Source organism: Furipterus horrens, unplaced genomic scaffold (assembly GCF_987537825.1).
Source record: "Furipterus horrens unplaced genomic scaffold, mFurHor1.1.pri manual_scaffold_4, whole genome shotgun sequence".
Taxonomy (NCBI): Eukaryota; Metazoa; Chordata; class Mammalia; order Chiroptera; family Furipteridae; genus Furipterus; species Furipterus horrens.
In genome coordinates this window covers 142,808,757-142,832,863 of record NW_028327174.1, presented here as the reverse complement: position 1 = coordinate 142,832,863, position 24,107 = coordinate 142,808,757, and the positions used below count along the sequence as shown (strand labels likewise).

At 40.8% G+C, this 24,107-nt stretch overlaps 1 pseudogene; it reads right to left on the bottom strand.

Annotated features, from left to right (window-relative positions):
• Positions 1-6,020: 6,020 nt before the first annotated feature.
• On the bottom strand, positions 6,021-6,334 carry LOC150012982 (ragulator complex protein LAMTOR4 pseudogene; annotated as a pseudogene).
• Positions 6,335-24,107: the final 17,773 nt, after the last annotated feature.

The window sequence follows — 24,107 nt, the reverse complement described above, 5'->3', positions numbered from 1 at the left end:
TGGTGAGCACAGAATGCAACCAATATACAGATGATTTATTATAGAATTGCACACCTGAAGCTTATATAATACTATTAACCAGTGTTACTTCAGTAAGCTTAATTTAAAAAGTAAATTCCACTTTGTAATGAAGATGTTAACTATGGGATTCGTTTTTTGTTCACATCATTGATTAAAGGACATACATGATGAAAATTTACATTCACTTCTCTTTTTACAACAGCTAACTTAACATGGAATGGCAGCATATAGCAGATGTTCAAAATATTCTGATAAATGGCTTGCTATTTTATAAAATTTTATAATACAGGAAGAGCTTTCTTGGATAATGATAATTTAATTCTTTTTTCCTATTTTCTTTATTGCATATTGCTTTATGAGTATTAAGTAGATCATTATGGCAAGGGATGCCAACAAGAAGCCTAACTTGATTGTAGTCAGTTTTGTACAATATTCGTTAGCACACATTTTGGTCAAAGAATGAGGTATGTTATTCATCCATTATAATAAGTATGATGTGACTTGAACTTTTACTGTACTTCTGTTAATTGGGATTTCCTTCTCAGTTTTTCATAACTAAAAATGATCAACATGGGACTTTAAAACATGGAAAATCATAGGGATAGACTATATAATTTATCAAAATACAAGTAGTTAATAAACATGTTTTAAAAGCTTAATATCACATGTAATAGAAGAAATTTTTAATCCATAAAATTGAAAAAAGGATGATGGTATTTTTATAAGGGTTAAAATGACATCTACATGCTCATATAAAGGTTGAATAAATTTTTTATGAAGCTAAAAAAAATTAAACAGTGTACTCATCCTATTCTCAGAGCCTTTTCCCTAATTAGTCAGGGTGGGTTATTTTTTTTTTTTTCATTCTATTTCTTTTTAAAAAAACAAACAAACAAAAAAAAAAACAATTTCCCTTTGGCATATAACTTTTTCCCTAGCTCATGAAATGACCTGATTTGGAAAAAGATTAATCTCATATTAAAAATATATTATAGGAGTAAATGATATGATATCTAAGGATTTCTCACTCTCTCTTTTTTAAGGAACTTAGGTATCCAGGAACAAGCAAATCAGCTTGTACCATTTATTCATGCCTGCATAATGTAAAACATGGAATTGTGCAATTTTCTGATTATACTTATTCTTTTTCTGAGTGATGGCTAATTTAAACTTATTTTTCAAAAACAGTTTGACCTGGCCTATAGTTCTGCTCAGTCTCATTCAATTTTTATTTACTTATGTATCCTTAAGATAGTCATGATTTTTTACAAGTGACTGTCAGTTTACTCTATTTTGTTTATTTTAACATACATAGTTCTAAGGTTACCTGGCAATGGAAGACCTAAACATGAAACTCACTTCCACTCAGTAATTTCCAAACCACTGCTGAAAGAACCAGTATTTATGGAGGATTGCCAGTAACTGTCCTTTATTTAACACTTTAAAATCTTTTGGAGGGAGCCCCACTTGAGAGCTTAGTGCCTGGTTTAATCTTAGTGACTATTCCCACCTCAATACAATCACTTTCATTCTGTGCTGTGTTGATGTCATTGATCAATACTTAAAGGAACCTGGTAAGAAATAACTGTGGAACTCTTTTTCAACTCTTAGAATATTACTGATGTTTGTTACATTCCATAATCTTCTATGTGGTCCCATAGGAGACATTTCTTTTTGTGTCAATATAGAGCATGATGATTTATTTCCACAAAGATGATTTTGTTTTTATTAAATAAAAGTTAATAAGATAACTAAGTATTTTATATTCACTCATTCAACAAATATTTATAGAGCATGTACTATATACTATGCACTGTGCTGATGCGAGGGATAAAGCAGTGAACAGAATAGATGAAAATACCCCTGTCATCAACAGTTTTTATCCTCATGAGTGTTTACTTGTTTTGTCATGGTTCTCCAGAAAAAGAGATTCTATATATATATATCTGTATCTATATCTATATCTATCTATATACACACAGACATTATGTATATAGAAAGAGAGAAATAAACACATACATAAATATATATTCTTTCATGTATCTATGGAAGTGGTTCATGTGATCCTAGAGGCTAATAAGTCCCAAGATCTGAAGGATGAGTGGGCAGTCTGGAGATCCAGGAGAGTTGATAGGTTATTTCTAGCCTGAGGTCAGCAGGCTTAAGACCCAGGAAGAATCTGCATTTTAGTTTAAGTCTGAAGGCTGAAAAAAAGCCAATGTCCCAGTTTAAAGGCCGTCAGGTAGGAAGAATTCTCTCTTTCTCAGGGAAAAGAGTTAAAAAGACCTGTTCTTTTAAGGCCTTTAGCTTACTGGGCAAGACCCACTCATAATATGGAAGGCAATCTGCTTTAATGGGTCCACTGATTTAAATGTTAATCTCATCCAAAAATACCCTTACAGAAACACCCAATCTAGTTGACATGTAAAATTAACTATCACAACACTTTTGAATTAAAGTTTATAATTCTTTAGACTTCCCCTTCAAGTTTCAGATTCACATATCCATCTGCCTCCTAGATATATCGTCTTGAATGTTAGTTAATAGGCACCAGTTATAAGAACATTATAAAGTGGCCAAGACATGGAAACAACCAAAGTGTCCTTTAATAGATGATTGGATAAAGATGTGTTACATGCATACAATGGAATACTACTCAGCCATAAGAAAAGATGACATACCATCACTTGTGACAACATTGATGGATCTTGAGAATAGAATGCTAAGCAAAATAAGGCAGATGGAAAAAGTCAAGAACCATATGATTTCATTCCTATGTGGGATGTAAAACTGATAGCAACAAATAAACAAATAAGGCAAACAAATTAAAACTCATAGACACAGACAACAGTATGCTGGTTACCAGATAGAAAGGGGATGTGAGGGAATGTAGTAAAGGATAAAAAGGCTCAATATATGGTGATGGAAGGAGATTTGACTTTGATGATAAACACACAATACAATATACAGATGATGGCTACATCATAAAATTGTACACTTGAAACCTATATAATTTTATTAATTAATGTTCCCCAATCAATTTAATTTAAAATATTAAAAAACAAATAAGCAAACAATAGAGTCAAAAGAAAACACTTGATTCTAAACCCTCAACTTCTATGAAAAGGCCCTGCCCTCTCTGTGTTCTCCTTCTCTGTAAATGGCATCATTCCTCGCCCAGCGGCTCAGGCCAACAGCTTTGAAGTCATTCCTAGCACATCTCTTGCTCAAAGTCCTTAGTGAATGTGCCTATTACAGCAAAGCCCATCTTTCTCCAGTATCATTTCCCACAATACGCTATTTATTGAAAACACAAACTTATTAAAGAAGCAAATCTGATGATGTTAAATTAACTACACTTCCATCTCATCTCTCATCATAATGCACTCAAGCTTTGTATCAGCCATCCACCTGTCCTAGGCTCTTTGTATTATTTTGAATGGGCCAAGTGCTTCTGCTTCCAGGCCTTTATATTTGAATTTCTCTCATCTTATGTGCCCACACCTAACCTTCTCTACTTCATTCCCTGCAATTCTCCTATCCAATTCTCCTATTCCATGAGTGGTGCTAATAATTTCCTTGTTCAAATGGGAAAAGGTCTAACATCATACCAACATTCCAGGAAGAGAGCACTTAAGTGCCATGATAGCTGTGGACTTGCTTTATGCCTCAGCTGTTCACCTACCAATCACCAGTCTAGAGTGATTTTCAACCAGTGTGTCATAAGAATTTTTAAAACATGCAATACTTGACTATTTACTCAGGTGCACTGGCATCTTTTCCCTTAGATTGTCAAATTAAAAAAAAAAAAGACAACAGCCAACGTAACAATAGCTATCTGGTGTGAATGTCCTGTCTTGAACCATACGTTGCATAATAAGATTGCATCTGATTGGTTAATTCTCAGTACCAGAAATCCTTATATATAAATATAGGCAGCTGATTGGTTAATTCTCAGTACCAGAAATCCTTATATATAAATGTAGGCACCTGATTTTTTTTTAAAAATTACATTGGAGCAAAAAGGATAGAAAATTACTATTTTACATATTTTTTGTAAGTCAATTAAAATTATACCTATTCTTGTCAGATTAGCAAAAATATATATTTTTTGCTGCACTGTAGAATTTTAGTAATTAGTTTATGTGAGCCATGAGATGAAAAAGGTTGAAAGTTGCTGGTCTAGAGCGGGCCATGATACTATAACAGTCAGTATCCCAAAGGTTGCCTCACTTCCCATAATAACAAGGAAATCAGTGAATCAATTGATGAAAATATACACAATTTTCCACAATGATTAAAAATAATTTTCTAGGGAAAAAACTTCCACCTAATTATAAATGCCCCGATAGTGCCCAGAGCACCATCCCCTTTTTTAATCATTTCTAATTAAACTGATTCTTTCATAAGTTCTAGCCTTAATTTAAAAATGTGAAAAATTGTCATCATTAAATAATTTTATTATAGTGTACTTGGTATCTATTGCTGTAATAAAAGTTACCACAAACTCAGAGCTTAAAACAACAAACATTTTTTATCTTAGTTTCTGTGCATTAGACAATTGGAAGCAGCTTACCTGAGCAGTTCTGGCTCAGCATTTCTCATGAGGCTGCATGGCCACATGTCAGCTTGGGCTGCAGTTACTGAAGGCTTGAGAAGGGCTGGAAGATCCACTCCCAAGATGGCTCACACACAGGGAACTCACGGCCAGGTCCTTGCTGGCTGTTTGCAAGAGGCCTCAGTTTCTTGCCACATGGACCTCTTCACTGGGCTGCTTAAGTGTCCTTATGACATTCCCTAAGAGTAAGTAATGTAGGAGAAAAAGCAAGAAGGAAGCACAATGCCTTTTATGACCTATTATAGAGAATGACATATAGTCATTTCTGCTATATTCTATTTATTAGAGGCAAGTCACTAAGTCCATTCTACATGCAAGGGGAGCAGGACTAAGCTCCACATTTTGAAAGAAGTATCAAAGAATTTGTAGACATATTTTAAGCACATATGGATAATATTAAAACAATATTGGTTTTTACTTAACATAAATGCATAGTATTTCAGTTTCATTAAGTCTTCTTTGGAATGAAACCATGAAATAATAACATACATTCTATGGGAACACTTAAGACTCCCAAATGACATTTAGAAATAACTCCTTTATAATGTATATCTGCCTCTATCTGCACTGAGTGATAAGGGAAAAAAAGTGCACAGCTGTTGCCTTTCTATCCTTACACTAAAAAGAAAGCATCAAATCCATTCAACCCTCTATGCCTCTCTTTATTTCTCAGGGTTTAAAATATCTACATGAGAAGAGTAATCATTTGATAGTGAAAGCAAGCAAATAAATAATAACTTGTATGAGAACTTCCATTAGTCTGCCTGGGTGAAGAGAGGAGTATATTTGTGGCAAAGGTTTTTACCTATCACTTTCTCCTTTCTCCTTCTAACTCTCCCCTTCCCCTTTCCTTCCTCTTCTCTTTTCTTTCCCCCTCCTCTCCCTTTCACCAGGAAACAAGATTTCAGCTGACATACTCGACAGAGGGGTAGGTAGCTAGCATTTCTGAGGCTGAGCTTTTAGCTGCCCTCAGACTCCTTAATTTATTTTGTTTATACAAATTAAGCAATTTGCTTATTGTCCCCTCCATTTGCCTTGCCCCTGGGGACGTTTTTCTTTTAACTATTGGTAAGTTCTTTGCAGGTCAGGATCCTGGTTGAAATCTGATTCCTGCCACACATGACAGCAATTGCAACACATGTCGCTTTCCACCTGTATGCTTTCTTCTCCAGCCCTCTCATTTCTCACAGTATCAAGGAGCTTAACTCTTTTTTTTTTTTTTTTATGAGAACATTAGACTCATGTTTGTCTTCACTGTCCTTAACACAGTGCAGTCACCAAGCTTCTGCCTTTCCAGGTAATGAGGTTATGGGGAGAGGGTGGACAGAAAGCCTTAATTCTAGAAGCAGGCCAAGAAAGGTAGAAGAAGTCTGCATCTTCCTCATCCGAGGCTCATGGGCTCCCGGCCTTGGTTCTGCCTCTTCACCACAAACACCCTCTGTCCTGACACGGTCACCAGTAGCATGTGTTCTCCAGAGACCACCGATAGGCGCTTAAAGGGTATGTTCATGCTGTGGTGTAGCCGGGAACTGCAGGCCGTGCTGACCAGCTCAGAGATGGCACTGGCTGCCTGCTTATCATTCTCTAGATCCCCAGACGACCCAGCACTGCGCCTTCACTCAGCACCAGGTAGCCGAGCTGATCAGGAATTCGCTCCAGCCCCTGGGTTAGTGCAGAAGTCATCGCAGCCTTAGGTGCTGAAGATCGCTCACTACCAGATAGGTAGCTTCCGGATCCAGGCCCAGGTCATGTGCTTCCACCAGGCAGTCTTCTCTTCCTCCTCAAGGAGCTTAACTCTTAATAGCATCTCCTCCAAACTTCTGCAGACCACAACTGGCTCGTGGGGTTATTAGTTTTACATATTATATCCACTCTAACATGTCAGATTCCTAAGCAGCTTGATCCCTTCCTCTCATCTGCTCCAGTGTTTCTTACTTTGCTACTTTAGTTATGTAGGCCATCACTTATTCTGAGCTTTCAAAAGTTGGAGTCTTTCACATTCACCCTAGCAGCATGTTAGTTGTATCTTCCAGAATGTTTGTCATGGCATTAAAACCCATATCACAGGAAAGTGTTTCCGTATCGATAAACTCCCGCTAACCTAACTTTGTTTTTCTTGATGCAGCATTCTTAAGATCCAGATTCATATATATTCTGCACTGTGGCTTCATGTTAGGTCCCAGTACCCTTCAATATGAGATCCCTATCCTCCCCTTCTCATGCCCATAATGTCCCTGGCCAAGTATGTTTTGTAAGTTTACCTTAGTCATTGGTCCGGTGGCCTGGAGTGGAGAGGAGAGTAGACCCTTTCGAGTTAGGTGTTGACTTGGAAGGTAGAGACATTTACATCCCCTCTGCATCCCTTAGGTGAGGGAGGAGCGTTAATTTTAATTTGGAAAGAATGGGCTAAATTTGCAGGCCCAGAGGGTTCAGGGGTAGATACGTCGTCGTCGGCAGCCGTCCGTCTCGAGAGACGATGGCGTAGCTTCTTGAGAGTCTATCTGCACCGCCGAGAATGGCTGTGCAGTCCGATTCGGGAGTGACAATCCCTGCCGCACTTGGTACAGGTGAAGGCAGATGGCTGTTGTTGCTGCTGCTGACGCTGCTTCCGCCTCGATCTTTTCTGGACCGCCTCCTCGTTGCGCGCAGCCTCCGCGCCTGAAGTACCTTGCCTGACCGCGAGCCTCCAGGCTAGGCGGTCGTCTGCTTGAACTTCCCATGTGTTGAGATTGATGGAGCATTGTGTCATGTCCTTTTTGCAGATGTCTTTGAACCGCAGTTTTGGGCGCCCTGTCATCCTCTGGCCTTCTGCTAGCTCGCCGTAGAGGAGGTCTTTGGGGATACGGCCTGCATCCATTCTTTTGACATGGCCGAGCCACCTGAGGCGTCTCTCGCTAAGAACTGCATGCAAACTGCTCATATTGGCTCGCTTCAGCACCTCGGTGTTGGGGACCTTATCCTGCCAGGCGACATGCAGGACGCGTCGCAGGCACCTCATGTGGAAGCTGTTGAGTTTCCTTTCGTGCCTTGCGTAGGTGGTCCACGTCTCGCTGCCATAGAGGAGAGTGCTGAGTACGCAGGCTTGGTAGATGCGCAGTCTGGTTTTCTCAGTGAGGCTGGAATTGTTCCACGCTCGCCGGTTCAGTCTGGCCATAACTGTGGCTGCCCTGGCGATTCTCCGGTTGACCTCCAAGTCGACTGACAGAGAGCTCGAGATGGTGGACCCGAGGTAAGTGAAGTCGTTGACAACCTCCAGGGTGTATCCGTCGATGGTGATGCATGGGGGAGTCCCCATGCCTTGAGCCATAACATTCGTCTTCGTCAGGCTGATGGCTAGTCCGAACTCCTTGCATGCGTGGGAAAGGCAAGTGACTAGCTGCTGGAGTCCCTCTTCGGAGTGTGATGTCAAAGCTGCGTCGTCGGCGAAGAGCATCTCACGGATGAGCACCTCTTTGACTTTGGTCTTGGCTCGTAGACGGGCCAGGTTGTAGAGCTTGCCATCGGATCTGGTGTGAATGAAGACACCCTCGCTGCAGTCCTTAAAGGCGTATTGGAGGAGCATGGAGAAGAAGATTCCGAACAGCGTAGGCGCGAGAACGCAGCCCTGCTTTACTCCGCTGCTGACTGGGAAGGCCTCAGAGGTTGCGCCGTTGTAGGACACCGTGCTGTGCATGTTGTCGTGAAAGGACATGACCACAGCAAGCAGATGTGGTGGACAGCCAATCTTCCGTAGCAAGCTGAAGAGTCCGCTTCGACTGACCAGATCAAACGCCTTCGTGAGGTCAATAAAGGCGAGGTAGAGTGGTTTATGCTGCTCGTGACACTTCTCCTGCAGCTGGCGTAGGGAGAAGATCATGTCCACTGTTGATCGGCCAGCTCTGAAGCCACACTGGGACTCTGGGTAGACGCGGGAAGCAAGGGTCTGCAGGCGGGCAAGAGCGACCCGGGCGAATACTTTGCCGACGACGCTGAGGAGAGAGATGCCCCGGTAGTTGTTGCAGTCGCTGCGGTCTCCTTTGTTCTTGTACATGGTGATAATGTTGGCGTCTCTCATATCCTGGGGGATGTAACCCTCCTTCCAGCAGCGACAGAGTAGATGGTAGAGCGGCTGTAGCAGGACTGGTTTCCCGCTCTTCAGGATTTCTGGAGGGATTCCTTCGCTTCCTGGTGCTTTCCCGCAAGCAAGGCGGTCGATGGCTTTGCTGAGCTCTGCCGCAGTAGGTGGGGTGTCTAGCTCCTCCATGACTGGTAGGTCTGGGATGGCGTTAAGAGCAGTGTCTGTTACGGTGTTCTTCGTTGCGTACAGCTTGAGGTAGTGCTCGGTCCACCGCCGCATTTGCTGTTCCTGGTCAGTGATGACCTCACCTGTCTTGGACTTAAGGGGGGCGATCTTGGAGGGGATTGGGCCTGTTGCCTTCTTGATACCCTCATACATTCCTCGTGCGTTGCCTATATCGGCGGCTTCCTGGATGCTTCTGCACAGGTTTAGCCAATAGGTGTTGGCACAGTGGCGGGCAGTCTTCTGGACTTTGTTCCTGGCAGCCCGTAGAGCTTGAAGTGTACTGGGAGTGGGCGTGACCTTGTAAGCCAGTAGGGCCTTCCTCTTAGCCTCGATCACGGGTTCCATTTCTTCCCAGTGAGCCTCGTACCAGTCAGCGTTCTTCCGCTCTTTCTTCCCGTAAGCAATAATGGCGGAGTTGTATATGGCGTCGCGGAGACGTGGCCAATTGGATTCGATAATGTCATCTGCCGCCACTCCCTCGCCGAGTGCATCTTCCATCTTGTTGATGAATTGCTGGGTCTTAACTGGGTTGCTGGCACAGCTGGTGTTGATGCGTGGGCGACCCTTCATCTTGGAGTGGTGCAACCTCTTCGGCATTATGCGCACCTTGCTTACCACGAGGGCATGGTCCGTGTCGCAGTCTGCACTGTGGTAGCTGCGGGTGAGGAGGGTGCTGCCAATATCCGTTCTTCTGGTGATGACGAGGTCAAGCTGGTGCCAGTGGCGGGAGCGGGGGTGCCTCCATGACACCTGGTGGATCTCTTTGCACTTGAAGAATGTGTTTGTCACGCACAGGCCGTGGTGACACAAAAGCTCAAGCAGTCGCTGACCATTCTCATTGATCTTTCCTCTCCCAAAGTTTCCAAGGCAGGTGGGCCAGGCCATGTGGTCGGCTCCTACTCTTGCGTTGAAGTCTCCAAGGAGATAGAGAGCGTTACTTCTGGGAATCTTGGATAACGCTTCGTCCAGTGCATGGTAGAACTGTTCTTTCTCTTCGGTGGTGGCGCAGAGGGTTGGGGCATATGTGCTAAGAATGCTGACTGGGCCGAAAGTTGTTGACAATCGGAGGGTAAGTAATCTCTCTGTGCCTCCTGTGGGTGGCTCTATGGAGTTAACAAGCGTGTTCTTCACAGCGAACCCAACACCGTGCTGTCTTGGTTGGTCCGGAGACTTCCCTTGCCAGTAGAAGGTGTAGTTGGTTTCTCTGATAGTTCCGTTGTCAGCCAACCGGGTCTCCGGGGTAGATAAGGACTTAAGTTTTTTAATGCATTAACCTGGATCTCTCTAACCAAAGTATCAGGGGCCCCACTCAAACCCCAAAATGGACCTGACCTTGACAGAGTAAACTTGAATTATCAGCCAGCTTCACACTTCCACATATTTCCCTTATAATTAAACCCAGAACTGCTATTCAGCTTCTGCTGGGTTGCAGGGGATGATTGACTCTGCTGTCCAAGAGCTCCTCTGGATTTCACACTTGACTTAAATTGGTGATTAATCGACTTCATACATTCATAAACTTTTTCCAGTGTTTGATTGCCTTCAGCATTAGCCATCCACCTTCAGAGTCCTTATAAACACTTCTTACCCCAAACCTCTTTCAAGTAAGACATTTCACCCACCTTTGCATTCTCTTCCACTTGTATCTCTTTGCACTGATGAAAATTAAGCAATTGCCCAAGTACAGCACAGGCGAGACGGTTCTCACTTCCAGCCAACCAGTGGGCAACCCAGCCAAAGTATCATTTCAGAATGTACTTCCTCAAACCACTTCTGGTGCCAAATGGCGTGTTAAGTTCCCCCAGGAAACCAACTCAGAAGCTGAGATTTGTATGCCTGTAGTTTCTGGGGAGTTTTCTCAGAAACACTCTACCCAGAAACAAGCGAAGCAGAACTGTGTAGAGAGAAAGGCTGGACTCAAATGCAGTTGCAGCAGAGACCTCACCCACTTCCTCAGGGAGCTCTGAAGCTAAGGAGAGGCAGTTTAAATTGTTCTCAACTCGGGCAAGGAAGCTTCATTTCTACTCCCGTTTCAAACTGTCGTTGGGGCGAGCTGACCTCTCCTGCAAGTGGACCAACCTTCAAGAGGAATGGGGTTACCTAAGTAGAAGAGAATTCCTCAAGGCCTCACCTGTGAGCTATTTTAGCCAATACACCCAGCACCTGCGCAAATGAGTGCTCCTTCGCAGGATGGGGCGGAGACAGATCTAGATCATGGAGGTACATCCCTCTCTCCATCCGCTAGACTGTGCTCCCTAGCAGGAAGCACGATTAAAGTACCATGGGCGTGAAGTAAGGAGTACGAAAGCTTTGTAAATAAAGGATAAGGGGTCATAGATGTTGAAAAAGCATAAGCTTTTTCTGTGAATAATTACAAATAATTCATTTGGGCTGAAATACAACATGTGAATAAAGGGTATAAATAAGTGAAAGATGCCAAAAATGTAGTGGGTTTAAGTGGGAAGGAAGTCAGCTGGACCACAGAGTGAGGGGCTGTGGTTAACAGAGGAAGAGCGTTAGGCTCTAGTTATTAGTCGATAGGAATTGATTTTTGATTTGATGACAAACTTTTCTGAATTGAAGATGCCATAAAACATTTTTCTGATATTGTCAAATTTAGTCTATTCATAGCTCGATTTCAGTTTGTAACACATTTTTATGTATTTTAAAAGGTATTTACCATACTTTTATCTCCTTCATTTCCTCTTTTTAAATATATATATATATATATATATATATATATATAATGATACATTGCACACTTCCTTTATGAACAGAAAGAAAGAACTGAGTTCCTGGTTGGCTTGTGAAGAAAGGGATTTGCATAGAAACAGCCTACAAGGAACAATACATTTGACAGTTTTGAATACACAATAACGTGATGATTTTCATATTGTTCTTCAATTATCTGAGAAGTATAAAAACCATTAAGCGAGTCATTAAAGTTAGAATGAACATCGGGGAATTCGCTCTAGGCAGAAAACGTTTCTGTTGGCAGAATACTGAAACAGCTGTAATTATGCAACTTCTCATTTCTATTTAGCTAAACTTTATTTAAATTAATATAACTTTGCCTGTTCCCCTGGAATACCAACCCCTAAAGATATTTGGTAGCAACATAGTATAATCTAACAGAGCACTAAACTCAATTTCTATGTCTTCTGATACTGTTTTTAGCTCAGGATGTGCTGACATGGGTTCCTGCAGCTCCATCTCCTCTCTGCTTTACTTTGGAACAACTTATGATCAGCAATTTCTAAAAACTGCTTTCTAAATGCTTTAAGAAAAGTGGCATTTCAACGTTAAATGCAAGAAAATCAACAATGGCAGCAAGTTTACTTTTTTATGCTCTGTTTCTTATAACTAGAACCAGAGCATGACTCAAGTTGGAATGCCTTGACAAATTATCTGCTTACTTTACATTTATTAATAATAACGCCCCACAAGCCAGGACAAGGGTCTCAGGTCTGTCCCTCCCCACACTTGCCCCTGGTGGGGGAGATAGGTTGTTAGCACACTAACATATCAAAGGGGTACTTTGAGAAGCTGTCTGTACTGACATATTAGGAAGAGAATACTTTGTGTTATAGCAGTTTTTGATGAAATAGAACTTGCTGATACAACTTCAAAGAATGAAAACCCACAAGAAGGGCGGTGGGAGTGGGGAGTCTGCCAAGTACATAGGCAAGTCTCTGATTTCAAATCAGCCAGAAATAAATAATAAGAAATGTTTGCATGGTCCTCTGGACAGTGGGTGTACTTGTGATCAACTACCGGGCATGAAAGGCTCGCTCTGGAGATGTTTTTCATCATACGAGCATAAAGGCAGAGTCACACTTAAACGGAGCAGTGCTTTAAAGTCCATGAATCATTTTCCCATCTTCAACTCATTTGACCATTATAATAATCCCAGGATGACTCCACAGTATACAGATGAGAAAATTGAAGCAAAACAAGTCATCCATGATGAAATAATGACTAAGTGGCAGCAGAATCAATATGAAGCCTAAGTCACCTCTTCCAAACTGTGCTAATTCCACTCTCCCATACTCTCTCTGCTTTTTAAGTTTCAGTTATTTGATTTTCCTAAGTTGTAAGTTAGTATAAAAGACATATCTCACCTTCTTTTCCTTTTCTACTTTGAGAAGTCATGCTTTAAGAAATGATGCGGTGCTTTTGGTTATATCTCTCACATCAATACCAGAGACACAGAAACTGAATCAAAATCTCCAATTTAAAATGTACTTTTGCACCAACTGAGCACTGGGAATACAACAATAAATAAGTGAGAAGTGGAAAAATAAACTAAAATAAACGAAAACCTCCAGAGAATACGACATCACCTACGTTCTGTTCTTACCAAATTGTGACTCTAATCATAATTTGAATAGGAATATTTCCCCAAACAGCTCGCCTGGACTCACCAAACTTTTCAGTGTCATTACAGGCTAGAAAAGGAGGTAACTGTTTTGGATTACAGTGTTCCCTCACTTATCCTGGGTATTACATGCTAGGTGAAAATCCGCGAAGTGGGAACCTTACATTTATTTTAGTATTTATATATATATTTTAAGGCTGTATAAGCCCTTCCCACACACTTATAAACCATTTCCACTCCCTTATTAACCTTTCCCACTTCCTTATTAACCTTTTCCACACTTTTATAAACACTACTTATGTTCTTAAACATATTCTACACTCTTAAACTTATGTAACTTTAACAACATACGTATACAGTATGGCAAAATCCCATGATATGGCAAAAAATATGTGATAAATAATTAAATATAATATTTTTAAAAATCCCATGATACAGTGAGGCTGTGATAAGTGAGCCACGATATAGAGAGGGACTACTATAATGGAGAAAAAGAGATACGACAACTAAATGCTATGTGTGACTGAGCCTTGGATCAGGTAAGGGGAGAAAAAAGACATTATTGGGACAATTGAAGAAATTTAAGTAGTGAGAGAAAATTGCCTGAGAGTGCCCATAGAAGACATACGCAGAAGAATATAGAGGTGAAGCATCAAGAGGTCTGCAATTTACTTACTTACGCATGGTTCAGAAAAATTATATAGATGTAGCCATATATAGATACACACAGGTGTGTGCCGGTGTATTTATATGTGTATTGGGATGGAGAGAGAGAAAATGTGGCTAAGAGGTAGCAAGTGAGTCTAGGCAAAGGCAACCATATATGGTTGTTCTTTGCATTATTCTTTCAACTTTTCTGTTGGTTTGAAATCAACATACAGAGTATGGCAAAAATAGAAACACCACTACAATAAAATTTTTTTGAAACATTAAAGTAATTTGATTTATAGTAATTTTGTATAAATTATTAATAATAATTGGAACTTTGATAGAGATGCTACACAGTATTGGATTCTGTACAAAAGGGCAAAACTTTATGTTTTGGGATAGTAATACTTTATATTGTTATTTCTAGCATGAGTATTAAGCCTGTAATTCAGTGGTAAAAAATAAATAAAAGATGGAAAGAAAAACGAATAAGAGAAGAAAAAGAAGAAAACAAGGAAAAGCATATTTCTGTCTTCATTTATTAGTCCTACATCTTGCTAATATTTAGTTATTTTTCAAGAATCATTTCCAACATCTTTTACTACAGAGGGTCATAAATAAAGACCCCTACCTTTTCCTCTTTCGTTCTACCCTTGGAATCCTTTGTTAGCTCACGACATAGTCTATCTGATATTGAGCATGAAGTGGTTAAAAACTATATTACCAGCTACTGTTTCTGGGGAAATCTTGAATGATGTAAACAGACATTTAGGCTAGATGCTGGTTGTATTGGATTATGCTGGTTGTATTGGAGTAAACTTCCTCTCCCAGCAATCTCAGGGCATCTTTTTACCTCTTCATATGCCTGGCAGTTTGTGTTTGGTAACTGAGGAATGACAGAAAAGGAAAGGTCCAGAAAAAGAAAAGAGAGAATGAGTAGAGGCTTTGTTATCTGTTCCCTCTTCAGCCCTCTGGTCAGACCTTGACAAATATTATCAAGTGCTGAAATGCATATGTTTTTAAAGTTCTTCAATTAAAAAAAAAATTGGGGTCTCTAAGAGGGGAGAGATAAGGAGATAAGGGGTACAAAAGCAGAGGAGAGCCTTCCTTTTACCTCCGAATAGAACCCAGCACAGGGCTGGCGTCATGAAAAGAAAAAGTCAGGGAACGTTGAGAGACGGCACAATGACCTGAACACTGGCATTTTCCTGATGGATGAGGGCTTTCCTAGAAACTCTACAGGCAAAGAACAGACGCTAAGGGAAATTGGAGCACAAAAGAAAGGGAAGACACAAGTATGTGACCACAGCTAAGACAATGACCTGTGGGCACCAATAAGGGGTTCCTCTGTGGTCTCCTTGCAGAGGTCCTACTTTCGCCTTGGGTATGTTTGTTATAGAATAAACTTTGGTGTTACCACGATACCACAGGACAAGAATCATGATCTTGCATAAATGCTGGGTTATGTTCTTAACTCACGTTCCTAACAGGAATTTTCTTGTCCCACCAAAATAATTTTCCAATGCCTTCCTATCACCAGAGAACACAAAGAATGAACCCTCATGGAAAATGTCTCTATCTGAGGGCTGAAACACACCCATCGAATCCTAATCAGGTTGGGAGGACAGAGAGTTGCTGTCCCCACAGACATTATTAACCGATTTAGCAAGCATTGCTTATTTGGCAGAATGTATTAAAAGGAAGAAAATCCTCCCACAGACATCACTGATAAAGGCTCCTTAAACAGAGACTGTACTTAGGGCAGTTGAAAAGTCAAAACGATAAAGAAAGTTCTCAAAGCAAGAAGCCGACGTCCCAGAAGAGGCAGAGAGACATGGAACACACAGAACATAAACCAGAAAATGAACTTGAATAGCAATACATCATATGACCTAAGGGTTAATGAAAGAGTCTCTACCATCAGACTCCCTGGCTTTGTATCCTCGCTCTGCCATCTTTCACGTGTGTGGCCTCGGAGAAGTTATTTAATCTGCTAGTGCCTCAGTTTCCCCCTTTGAACAATGGATGTAATAGAAGCTGTCTCATGGCTTGTTGTGACAATCAAATGAGTTAAGTTTTTTCTAAACAGTTCCTGGAACATAGTAAGACTTGACGAATAACAGCTCCTGTTGAATTATAGCTTTTATTAAATATTAAATATTGTTGGTGAAAAGTAACCAGAGGTTCAATCATCTCAGACATCACCTATTTCTGGGGGATGACAGGACCTTAAATAATATATCTCCCTGTTTTTCCTTTCCTCCTTTTCTTTTACCTGACAATGTATTAATAATTGTATATAATATTTGTCATTATCATTGTCAAATAAAGCTAAGGTTTATTGTCCTAAGTGAGCCAATCCAGTTGAGCAGTGCCATTTATAGAAATGTATCTTTATGGGGTTTTCCCGTTTGAATGTTTTCTTGTTAATATAGCACCTAGGCACATACGTGCCCACCATAACACTCACCATAACAGTGAATTCAGTGAGTCCAAGGCAATTACCTTAATCAGGTGCTGCACCTGTATTACCTGGATCAACACAGAGCCTGGCATTCAATGAAGGCTACTGGTTTTATCTTCTGTCCATATGCTTACCATTGTTGTAAACAACAAATTCAATATTATTATAAATTTCACTGGCACAGAGCAGTGCAAGTGGCCCTCTTGGAATCCCAAGGATCAATTTTACAACCCTTTCCTTTACCATAATGTGCTTTCAAAGCAGCTAAGTTCAGTGATCTTCTTTCTATAAAAATCGACTGCAGTATTGGCAAAAGTAATTAATTTTACTGGATTAGAAATAGATACAGCAATTTAGTAAAGCACCCCACTATTGAAGCACCAGCAGAGAACTGTCCTGTTGGGTCATCTACTAAAAGCACAACATGTCTGCACAGCACTGCCTAATGTCTCAGTCCAGATGACCTGAGTTCAGTATTTATTAACTGTCACTAGTTGACTATACCACAGAGGTCTAATAGTAGGGAGAATTAGAATAAAACTAAAAAAAAACATAGAACTTTAACAGCTGAACTCTCCCCCATTTTCTTCCCAGAGCCAAACATTTACCTTCTGGTAGAACAGAATGGCCTGCCAATTGCATTTTTTTAATTCATATGATTTCTCTGAAAGCTAAGCGATTTGCTCAAGACCATTAAAAAATCCAATGATGAACACAAAATCAAATTCATTACTGTTTAACATTGAGTGAGTTGTGAAACGTTACCATACCAATTTCCTAAATGTTTGCCTTTTCAATCAACTATGTTATTCTACATATGAGATATCAACTTCAAAATGTTTTATTTATTATTTATATTACATTGATGATCACAGTTTAAATTGTGATGAATTACTAAAGTGCCTTTCATTAGATATCTGCAGTAAGGGGGTATTTGTCTTCCTTTCATGCACAATATATATTGTACACCTGTGCTTCAAGATTCCTACTTTAGACATTATTAGTACTCAGATCTTTATGAAATGACATGAAAAAATGTTCAAATAATGAAGTATTTACAAAGGAAAAATTACAACAAAAATGTGAACTAAATTATTGAACGTTGAGTTACTTTTTCACGTCTGGTAGGATCTGGTACTGACCTTATTCCCCATGTAGCTCTTTAGGATAAACAGGAGATTAAATTCTATACCTCAATGACTACAGCATATGGCAGTACAGGGAAACCAGCAGGGACAAGAGGACTACTCTGCCAAAACTTCTGATGATCCCCTTTATAACACTGTATGGACCTCCATTTAGATCATTGCAAGATTAGGATATCCTTGAGACGAGTGCCAGGTGTATTTCGGTGTGAGCAAGTTAGTCTCTGTCTTTTTTTCTTTCCCTATTTTCTACCATATTTCACTCTGTTTCCAGTACATATATTAAGTAGAGCTACTAGCCCAATCTTCAGACAAGATGGAAGAGAAAATTAGCACAGTGACATTTTGAATATTTGATAGGTAGAAACAGATACATGCAGATTGAGTTTAATAAAATTCAAATATCATACCGCTCCAACTATCTCTAGCTGCATAGCAAACCAATAGATATTTGGTGGGGGTAAAGCAACAATGATTATTTTACTATTATCTTTCATAATTCTGAATGTGGACTGTATTCAGCAAAGCAGTTTCGATGAGAGTCTCTCATGCAGTTGATGTCATATCGTTTTAAAGCGGAAGACATTTGGATACTTCCTCACCTGTTTGGTGCTTGAATTGGCTGTTGGCTATGACTTCCGGTGTGGCTATCTACCTGAAAATGTACACATGGCCCCTGCCTGTGCCTGGACTTCCTCACAGCACAACCCAAGAGCAAGAGCCTCGAGAGACTTGAGAACCAGGAAGATGGTATGTTGTTGTTGTTTTTTTCTCTCTATCATCAGAAGTCACAAACCTCTTTTGCCTCATTTCAAAAGACCAATTTCTTCTCAAGGTTAGGAAAATGGTTTCATAAAGCTGCTACAATATAAATACAGCATTTAAACTTTTCAATAGATAGGATTTTATTTTAACAACGAAATAAGAAAAAAAGAAAGAACTAACAAGACATCTAAAAAACCAGGATATTTGGTTTTAGAGGACAAAAAGGGCTCACACAATGTTTGTGCATGTCTGTGCATGCGCATAAACTATAAACAGAATTGTGGATAAACTCAGGCTGACTATTGTTATTACAACACAGCCTCATGAAAGAACACATTTTGGACAGATTATCATTCCTTTACTGTATATGAAGTGAAAAAAGGCTGAATTAACCCAAGACAAAGAGTTTTTGAAGATTATGTCATTTCTATAAATGGAAAATTATATGACTCCAGGACCTCTGGACAACGGAAACAGAAGCATCAAGAAACCCTTGTAAGGTTCTAATAAAAGGCACTTTCAGTTAAGATGGTGGCATAGGTAAACAGGGCTCTCCTCCTCACACAACCACATCAAAATTACAACTAAAATATATAATAACTATCACCTGGAATGATCAAAAAGTGAGTGGAAAGGAAACCTGACAATTAGGAAATTAAAAAAACAAAACAAAAAAACATACATCCAGACTGGTAGGAGGGCAGAGACGTGGAATGGGCTTGTCCCACATCCACTGTGGTGTAGGACCATCCACACCAGGCCCCAAGATCGGGGTTTCAGTACCAGCAAAATAAGTTCCCATAATTTCCGGCTCCAAAAACCAGTGGGGATTGTATTGGAACAGGAAAATTCTGGGGTCCCAAGAAGTTCCTCTTAAAAAACTCATACAGGGACTTACTCAGTCTCACTCCCTCTAAGCTCCAGGACTGGGGTAGCACCTTGAAAAGCACTAGTGGCATACAGGGAGGAAATGAAGTGTCTAGCATCATGGCAAAAGCTGGGGGACAGTTTTCTCCCAGACAGGAAGGTGGGCAGAGACCATTGTCCCCATTCTGGGCCTTCTCATCCCAGAACCAGCAGGTGGGTGCCATATCTGAGATTCCCTCAACATGGCTAACACTGTGCCCCACCATGGAGATCCCCTGAGACTCCATCTCACCCATCATACTGGCCTACCCAAAATGTTAACCGGCTAACTTTTTCATATGAATGGCTGGTGTTGGCTCATGCTTGACAACTTCCTACATCCTGTCAAACAGTCAACAGCTGGCCTCAGTGAGTCTGTAGCCACTGTACCTCTTGATGAGTTGCCCCAGACCCAGCACTAGCAGCAGCCAGAATAGATTCACACTTTGGCTTCACCTGGGAATTTCCAGGACCAGCACAAGTATAAGTCATCTCAGATTGCTTTATAGCTCATGCAGGGTGGCCCCGAATAGAACACAGGTTGGGGATGACCTTCACCTGAACCAACCAGGAAACCCCAGAGCCTGCACAGCCTGTGGACAGCTACAGACCATGTCAGACCACTACCACTTTGCCCCAGCAGTGTGCAATCCGACTCTAAATACTCTCTGATTCTGCCCCAGGCAAGAAAGCTGGCATCCACCGTACACTTGAAGCCTGCTCACTGTCCAAAAGGATCTTATCAACTACTGGAGAAGGTCTCAGCTCCCAAAAAAGAATTAAAGGTTTTAAAAATTATACATAATATAAAACAAAAACAATAAAAACAAAAATTCAAGATGTTTAATGCATGGAACTCCTCATTTCTTGTCTGGTGTCGTTCACCTCTCCTCACCTGCACTCCTGTCTTCCCGAATTGCATTGACATCTGATGTCTTATCCTCTCCTCTATTTGTCCTTCTCAAGTAGTTACTTTTAAAATCCTTTCCTTATCCTAATTTTATTTAAGTACAGTTCATATACTATACAATTCACCTATTTAAAGTATATAATTTTATGAGTTTAGTATATTCACAGATATGTTCACCCCCAGTCAATTTTAAAACATTTTCATGACTTCAAAAAAAAAAAAAAATCTTATAACCTTTGGTTTTAATCCCTCTCCTCTCCTTCCTTCCCTAACCTCCAGCCCTAAGCAACCACTAATGTATTTTCTGTTTCTTTAGTTTTCTCTGTTTTGGACATTTCATGTGAATAGAATCATACGTGATCATTCGTGACCATCTTTATTCACTTAGCATAATGCTTTCAAGGTTCATCCATGTTGTAGCAGGTATTAATACTTTTTATTGCCAAATATATTATATTGCATGGATATGCCATGTTTTATTCATCCATTCATCAATAGATGGACCTTTGGGTTTTTTGCACCTTTTGACTATTGTAAATACTGAATACTGCTATGAACATTTGTTTACAAGTTTTGGTGTGGACAAGAAATTGATGCCGACAAGAAATTGCTGCATCATATGGTAACTCCATATTTGACATTTTGAGGAAGTGCTGGACTATTTGTCAAAGTGGCTGTACCCTTTCTCATTCCCACCAGCAACCAACCCATGAGGGCTCCACTTGCTCCACATTCTCAGTGACACTTACCTGACTTTGTCATTCTAGCCATTTCTTTGTGTGTCTGTTGCTATATCACAGTGTTTTTGATTTGTATTTTTTCTGATGGCTAGTGATGCTGAGCATCTTTTCATCTTACCTTTTACTATTAATGGCACTTTGGGAAGAAACAGATCAGTGTGTCTGATCTACTGTGTTTAAGTCATTTCCATGTTTAACAGGAAAAAAATTTCTTCTTAACATTTGAAAACACATATAGTGATGCCAATTCTGTAGATTTCTACTTCTGTACATTTAGCATGTAGGCCTAGTTACTGCGTGATTAAGGGACAGCAATATTGTGCACTGGATTTACTCTATAAGATTACTGTTTGCATGAAATTAAGGGAAGAATTCACTCAAATGGCTCTTCGGGGCTGGCTAGAAGGCAGAGCAGAACTGATTGCCAAAATCTTTAAAAGCTTGCTACTGTTTACATCTGTGGTGCATAAGTGTGTTCTACATGTGATAAATATGAAATAAAAATGAGAACTCTGACATGGACACCTAGCATGTGTCTGAAAGATGGATGGCAAGATGTTTCAATGGGCTTTTCCACTTTATTGTATTGTAAAAAGGGATGTATTACACAGACGAGAGGTAATTGTGGAAGTTGGGTGAGGGTACATTGGAAGATACATTGTTCTAGCTGCTCTTAGGCATGTTTAAACATTTCTGTGTTAACAGGCTTAAAAAAATAAAAGATTGTGGGTATCTCATAAGCAAGGGTGCATCAGTCTATCCTCACCCAACAAGATGGGCATTTAGGTGTCTGTCCACGAGATGATTTCAAGAAGTGTCATTCCTTTGATATTGGGAAGGAACAAGTAAAGGAAGAATGTGAAAAGTGTTGTTGGAAAGTTCCCATCTCATGGCGTATAGCCCAGTTCACCTGCTGGGCATGTGGAGATGCCTCAATGTGAGGCCAGTGAGATTTGAAACAGATTTGAGTAGCTTTGGGGAGAGAATGGACTGAAGAAACAGGGACCTAAACTCCATTTTTTTTTTTTTTTTGTTCTTATGTTAATCAGCATGGGATCGTTATTTGTGGAATGAAAGAATAATTTCCAGTAGTTCAGGGGCATCAGTAGAATCGATTGTGAGATTTTATCCAAGAGTAAGCCATTACCTATAGAAAGATATTTCTGGAAAATCACAGACTTGAAATTTTGCCAGACAGGAAGAGTGAAAGGGAACTGGGGTGGGGGCCATTGTAGAGGAGCTTTTTTAAATGTTAGTAACCAGAAAGACCATCAAGTCCACCTTGGTGAGGAAAGAAGACAAGGGCTTTGTGGATTGACAGCGAGTAAGTGGAAAAATGTATGTCTTGGCATTGAAAAATTAACAAGGGGCACCTATGATGGGAGGATAGGGGAACAAGGCCACAGGGTGGAAGGTCGGATTGCATTATTCCTGATGGCTGAGGTGTTCCTGGGAATAAGCCCTACAGTGTGGCAGTAACTGCACTGGAGAGGAGGCAAAGGGGCCTAAGATGACATGACGTAAGAGCTGGGAGGCTGGGTCATTGGCTGCTTGATGCACATGGATGTTAGAGTCCTCCCCTGCCTGCTCACCTCCTCAAGTTCCCTGCCCCGTGAGCCCTATTCCGCAATTTTTCCCCAGTAGGACTTTCACAAAATCTGCATATTTTTTCTGTGACACCAAGCTTCCAACATTGTACGGTCAATGTCATCAGTCTGGACAAGAAGATACAAATGTGGTAGTGAGAGAGGCTGTGCTGGACATCTGGTTTTTGTATTTTATTTTTCTTTACCCTCTGGATTCACAAGGCTTGCTAGGAAAACTACCTAAAGTGCTCACTAGGACATTCATTCCATTTTTGTGTTTCAGTGTATGAAAGTGGAGATGGCTTCCCTCCAGACTGCTATAGTAAGGGTATGTTGCAGGTTTGGCAAAAAAAAAAAAAAAAAAAAAAAAAAAGCATTCCATGCAGGTCTGTGGTGAGCCCTCAAATATCCGTAACCCCAGTGCATAGCCTAGAGCTCACTTCTGGTTTGTGAGCTGCTGGTGTTCTGGGAGATTATAGCACCACCAAAGTCATGAATATCCGAGGTGGCATCTCCACCCGGACAGGAGAGCTGTACACACTAAGGGCAAGCTCCTGTATATTTCCTTCAAGCACGGATGGAAGGCAGCACCAGCTCCCCTTTCCCAAAGGCAGGGATGCCGTGCAAATACTGCTTTACTTCTCAAGGACAGCCCACGTACTCTGGGTGTGAGGCATCAGTATGCTGTGCTCTGCTCTGCTCAGCCACGGCAGATAGAGCTGGCGTCGGTGTGAGGAAGCCGGGAGCAAGACAGGGTCCCTGTGTGGGGCTGATGAAGCTTATAGACCTTTGTCCACCCACGAGGTCACTCTCCCCCTCTTCATTTGTTCTTACTTCCTCATTCACTCTAGGGTATCTTGTCCTTACTCTCAGCTTTATTTTACCTTGGGAGGTAGGTGTCTGCCTGGTTAACATTCCTACCACTGATAGCTGAGTGGTGCTTTTGCTCAGGAAAAGAAATGTCATCAATCCTGCAGCCTGAAGAAATGTCCAGAGATGGGAACCACTTCCCCAAGGTGACCTTCGGTAGATATATGTCAATGTCAAGGTTAAAATATGCTTCCCTAACACATGAACATGACCCACCAGAAACATATGGAAGCAGCGTTTGTGCTGTTCCTAGACCCTACCCCAACCAGCCCAAGATCCACTGCAGCAATATTGCCCCAAACACTCCCATTCAGGGTTCACCCACTTGTGGCATTTTCTGATCATGGACTTCTAAATAATGATTAAGCCACTGTCTCCTCTTCACTAATATTTTCTAAAATATTCTGTCCTTGACCTTTTCCAGATACAGAAGGCCTGTCTTCCCTGCTCTTCTCAAGGATACAAAACCTTCCCTGAGGGGAAAGTGTGGGCTTCTGTCCACGTTCATTAAGGCTAAGCTATGAGGAAGGAGACAGAGCTCATCTCCTCAAACTTCGTCAGGGAGGAAGTGGGCTTTCGGGGAGGGTATGTGATATCTACTTCTCTACAAGTGCTCCAGGGACTGGTCACTTTGGAAGCCAAAGGAAGCAATCAGTAGGAGCTGAACGAACTCCTTTTCTTTAAGCACAAGCCTGGAGATACCCAAAACCCATGCCCCCAACACAGTACAGAGGAAAGACAGCACTATTAGCAGGGAAACATTTATTAGGCAAA